Source organism: Podarcis melisellensis (assembly GCF_964234715.1).
Source record: "Podarcis melisellensis genome assembly, chromosome: 17".
NCBI lineage: Eukaryota > Metazoa > Chordata > Lepidosauria > Squamata > Lacertidae > Podarcis > Podarcis melisellensis.
The window spans coordinates 38,650,488-38,656,487 of record NC_138534.1 but is presented as its reverse complement, the minus strand read 5'-3'; positions in this window follow the sequence as shown (position 1 = coordinate 38,656,487).

The window sequence follows — 6,000 nt, the reverse complement described above, 5'->3', positions numbered from 1 at the left end:
TCCCTGATCTGCGGCTCGCTTTAAAGCAGCAAAGTGGGACAGCAGCCACTTACACCCGTGTAAGTGGCTCCTAGGGGAGCCTTGGATCCTTCGCTCGCGATTGCAGCAGGATCCAACCACCGTCCATAGGCATTTACTCCATAAGACGCACAGACATTTTCCCTTACTTGTTAGGAGGAAAAAAGTGTGTGCTGGTCCCAGGGGGGATGAGGTATTATTACCGTAGGCCAAGATCAACAGGGAGCCGGGCAGGTCAGCAGGAACGGAGGTAGGGCAGAAGCAGGAGTCCAGGTGGGGAAGCAGGAACACTGGTAAGGCAGAAGCAGGAATCCAGGCGGGGAATAGGCACACTGGGAGTGCCAAACAAGGACTGGGTAAAGCAGATACTTCACAACGACGTTGCTCCCGCAACCAGAGACCGGGCTGCCTGACCTTTATCTTCTTCTAAGGCCGGGGGCGGTCCCGGCCCCCAGAAGCCCCGCCTCTCTTGGCCTTAAGGCGAGCACTCCTCCTGGGAGACACCAGTTCCCTTCGCCTCTCTGCCCTAAGCCTCTGCAGTTCAGGAGAGGCCGAAGGGTTACTGGGTCCTGGAGGAGGCTCACCTGTAGCCACTGAGTCTTCCAGCACCTCTGGGGCCTGAATGATTTCACCTGGTGCCTGCTCTTGAGTTTCCTCAGCAACTAGGCCTTGCCCCAGTTCAGCCGGCCCTGGAGGCGGGGACTCCTGTGCCGGCTGGGGTTCCTCCGGATCGCTCTCAGACTCGGAATCCCAGGCCATCACAAAGTGTGTCTTATGGAGCGAAAAATACGGTACATCATTGTGGATGCCCCCCACAGCCACACACAGAGCAGCCTTTTCAGTTGGCTACAACAGAACGCTTCTTTCAAGTCTAATTTGAACAGGTGTCCAGGATCCTTTTTGGGTGCTTGTGCACCCATAACTGCCTCATTGGTCAGCTCTGCTCTGCCATTTGTACTGTTCTGTGTTAACTTCTGTCAAACCCATGGCTCTTTTGGGGAGTAACCCAATACATTTGCAGGCATAATTGGGCTCACAACGAAGCATGAAAGGAAGGAGACAGTCTAAAAGAAAAGGCTCTGAAAAGTGAGGAGTCGCATCCCCAAAGAGGCCTCATTGAACTTTTCATGGCTGCAGAAGCATACGGTCATTAATTACCTGAGGTTTCCCCAAGTCATGTGTCTAGCAAGTTAAAACAATATTTATAACAAACAGACAATACGTTCAGGGAATATTAACCATGCCCCAGGGCACCGAGGATCATTTTGGAGATTAAATACCTGGAAAGCTAGGCTCTATTGCAGAAAGCAGCTGACAGCCCAGGGTCCTTCAAAAAGCTTCTCCAAGGAAATGTATGACTGGGAGCCTTAAATAATGGCAAACTAGCACAAAATAGGCATGTCCCCAGTTTTGTTCTTTAGGAAGAATTAATGCGGCTAGTCAGTGGTAGGTGTGGCTAATGCTTTTGCTAAGGGTAGAATGAAACACCAAAATCTCTGTCACCCCAACTTCTGCAACTGCTGGAGTTCCAAAATGTATCTTACCGATAGCAGAGGTTGTTGTGACAGTCAAGACCTAACAGCTGACTCCTGTAAGTAGAGAATGCATTCATGAGTAACATTGGGCCTGCCCCTAAGAGAGAAAACTAAGGAATTTATGACTGAATACTTTCCAAATGTTTGCAGCTTATTGAACAGCCCTTCCCCCCCCCCAAGTACTTGGAGTTGAACCACATCATATAATCCTGCACAGCGAGCACAAAACTTGAGAAATGCATCATGTCATCACCAACTTAGAAAGTGTAGCGTATGTAAGAAGTGAAATAAAAGGGCAGGTGTTGAATGTCCATTGAGCAATCCAAAGGAAAGTGCATAGCTCTGCCTATCTATATTTTGTGCTCTACTATTTGTGAGTCCAGAGAACACAACACCCAGCGCATTGTGAAAATGTCAGCACCAAGTAGTCATACTCAAGAATGTGACATGTAATGGAAGCATTGTCAAAGGTTTTCTTTCCCCCTTGTTTTGTTAAAAATCCTTAAAAAAACTAGACTTTCCTGCTCAGCAAGAGTCTCTTGTATTTTAGCCGTAGATCTTACTCCTCATATTGAGGTTAAAGAAAGTCATGGCATTGAGCCTGGCCTCTTATATTTCATCCTAATAATTCTTCACTGGCGTTTTAAGGGTTTAGTGATAGGATAGTGTTGTGCTAGAAGGGCCTGACAGTGTGCACCATTACACATACACTAGGAAGGAGTTTATACTTTCTGTTTCAGGAACCTCAGTGGACTATCATTTCTGAGGTTGCTTCACTTGTTTGTATACAGTCATACCTCGGGATAAATACGTTTCAGGATAAGTATTTTCGGGTTGCGTTACTTCCGGGTTTCGCCGCTCGCGCATGCGCAGATGGTCAAAATGATGTCACGCACATGCGCAGAAGCGGCGAAACACGACCCGCGCATGTGCAGATGCGCTGTCGCGTCTTACGTTCCGTTTGGGGTGCGAACGGAGCTCCAGAATGGATCCTGTTTGCATCCCGAGGTACCACTGTGTGTGTGTGTGTGTGTGTGTGTGTGTGTATACACATACACACACACGCATACAAGCTGGGCAGAAAAATCTTCTGGCTTTTGTAAAAAAAACCCCCAAAAAACCATTTGCATTCAGATCCAGCAACCAGAGTTTGCAGGATAACTACCCACAAGTGCTAGTACTGAACTCTGAGCATGGCTTTCTTCTGATGCAAGAGAAGTGCAAGTCCGCAGCACTCTCCCCTGCATGGCTTAGAGAACTTCCTTGCCTTTAATCCCCGGAGAGTGTGGATTGTGGAATCACCCTGCCTTGGTACAGTAGCAATAAAGGAGACAGCAGTAGGTCAAAGCCAGCTCAACACTGTTGATGTGGTTTTGAAGTAGGTTGTATGAGTGCAGCCGGAGTTCAACTCATGGTGAAGTGGTCATACGACATGTCTCTCCATCATGCATCCAGCATGAAGCTTCATCATCTTGTTTTGCTTCTGACACCCTGCAGTGAGTATAGGCTGAGTTGCATGACTTTCATCCCATGCAAGGCTTAACACATATACGAATGGGGGGTGTACTCCCTTACTTTGTGGAAAAGGCAGATTAAAGGCATGGCTTCCTAATGGCATATCACATGCTGTTTGCCTTGTGCACATGGAAGTAGCCTAAGGGTACACCCAGATTGTAGTTTCGAATGGGAAAGAATGGGCACCCAGTACACACACACACACACACACACACACACACACACACACACACAAACACACACCCTCTGTCCTTGCTAGTCCACATTTCAGGTTGAAGTGTGTCGAACAAGAGCTGAGCTCTGATTTCAACAAAAAGGGCCTCTTCTTTGGCAAAATACTTGTTCTTTTTGCGTCCTACACTTGCCCTGCACTCTACAAGCATTCAACCAAAAGCGTGAGAAGCTTGTCTGTCTGCCTCTGCATCCTTGCACTTTCACAACAACTCCTTACCAAACTAGTGAGATTTTCTTTTTAACAGCCATTAAGGACTAGCTAGCCAGCATATTTTAACAATGTATGACTTAATAAATCACGACTATGGCCAATTTAATTTTCCATTCAAACAATATTAATAATAAAAAAGTTGAAAAACCAGTTGTTGCCTTACAGTGCAATCTGATGCATGTCTGCTCAGAAGTAGGTCTGTCTTTCCATTGGAGCTTACATACCATTGAATTACCATTTAGTGATTAAAAAGATGAAAAGAGCCCTGCTAGAGCAGACCGGAGGTCCACTTAGGTGCAATCCTGTTCCTAGCACTTGCCAGCTGAAATGCTTCTATGAAGCGCATGTGAGCTGTGCATGAAGGCAACATCCATCCAACAACTGGTATTCAGGGACAGACTTGTCTCTGGACCATGATGGTCCATGCAGACATCAGGGACCCAGCAGTGCTCACCTGAATGCACCCAATACCCTTTTAGAGCCATCTCTGGCACTGGTCACCACCACATCTTGGTAGCAAATCCCCTATGTCAATATGAGAGGCACAAATCCAAGATGGGTGACACCTGGCTTGAGAGCAGTACATGTGAAAAGGATCTAGGAGTCTTGGTTGACCACAAACTTGACATGAGCCAACAGTGTGATGCGGCAGCTAAAAACGCCAATGCAATTCTGGGCTGCATCAATAGGAGTATAGCATCTAGATCAAGGGAAGTAATAGTGCCACTGTATTCTGCTCTGGTCAGACCTCACCTGGAGTACTGTGTCCAGTTCTGGGCACCACAGTTCAAGAAGGACACTGACAAACTGGAACGTGTCCAGAGGAGGGCAACCAAAATGGTCAAAGGCCTGGAAATGATGCCTTATGAGGGACGGCTAAGGGAGCTGGGCATGTTTAGCCTGGAGAAGAGGAGGATAAGGGGTGATATGATAGCCATGTTCAAATAAATAAAAGGATGTCACATAGAGGAGGGAGAAAGGTTGTTTTCTGCTGCTCCAGAGAAGTGGACACGGAGCAATGGATCCAAACTACAGTACAAGAAAGAAGATTCCACCTAAACATTAGGAAGAACTTCCTGACAGTAAGAGCTGTTCGACAGTGGAATTTGCTGCCAAGGAGTGTGGTGGAGTCTCCTTCTTTGGAGGTCTTTAAGCAGAGGCTTGACAACCATATGTCAGGAGTGCTCTGATGGTGTTTCCTGCTTGGCAGGGGGTTGGACTCGATGGCCCTTGTGGTCTCTTCCAACTCTATGATTCTATGTCCCTGAGTAAGAAGTACCAGTACTTTTATTTTGCCTATCCTTGTCTCAGCTGCCACTCAAGTTCTTTGTCTGCCTCTTGAGTGCCAGTGTTATGGAAGAGGGACAAAAAACCATCTTTAGCCAGTTTCCCACATACTATTAAGGGACGCGGGTGGCGCTGTGGGTTAAACCACTGAGCCTAGGACTTGCCGATCAGAAGGTCGACGGTTCGAATCCCCATGATGGAATGAGCTCCCGTTGCTCGGTCCCTGCTCCTGCCAACCTAGCAGTTCGAAAGCACGTCAAAGTGCAAGTAGATAAATAGGTACCGCTCCAGTGGGATGGTAAACGGCGTTTCTGTGCGCTGCTCTGGTTCACCAGAAGCGGCTTAGTCATGCTGGCCACATGACCCAGAAGCTGTATGCCGGCTTCCTCGGCCAGTAAAGCGAGATGAGCGCCACAACCCCAGAGTCGGCCACGACTGGACCTAATGGTCAGGGGTCCCTTTACCTTTACCTTAAGAAGAAGTACCGGTACTTTTACTTTAGCCAGTTCCCCACACATTATTTCCACACAATTCCCCTAATAATCTTTGCTCTAAACGTTCAAAGCCTCCATTTTCAAAGTCCTCCTGTACATGGACAGTGGGTATTAATAGTGACACTTCCAAAAGGGACAATAATGTTAAGAGAAAGATTCTGCAAGGAAGAGATCCCACTTCATAGCACCTCTAGGTTGGCCCAACCAAGAGAATGTGGTTTCCGAAGGGAAGGCAGAATCACCTTGGTGGAGGCCTCCTTCAGACTTCCTAGGATTCTGCAGCGGGACACAGCCTGGTCCTCAACTGCTGGCCAATAACATTTCAGTGGCCTCAAATGCCACTTTGGAGCACCAGGCCATAAAAATGGATTACTTTTCATTTCTTTCTTGAAGAGAGGCCAGTGTTGTGAAGCCTCAGTATCTGCCTCACGGCGTCAGGGCCTGCCAGCTTTAATAGAATACAGAAAGCTTTGCTGGAGTCTTAACTCTATCCTTGTACACTACAGTTATTTTAACATTTGTTAGTGCATTGTAATATTTATAATGTGTGGCTGAGCGTCTTGTCTTCAACTCAAAAGGAGTACAGTTGCCTTTTGTACTTTGCAGCTGCAAGTAAAGTCTGTTTTCAGCTGATAATGTCTTGTCTTCTTGGCGCTGAGGGTGAAGAAAGGCCTTTCCCCGCCTCTCAAGCCGGCTTGTTTTTGTG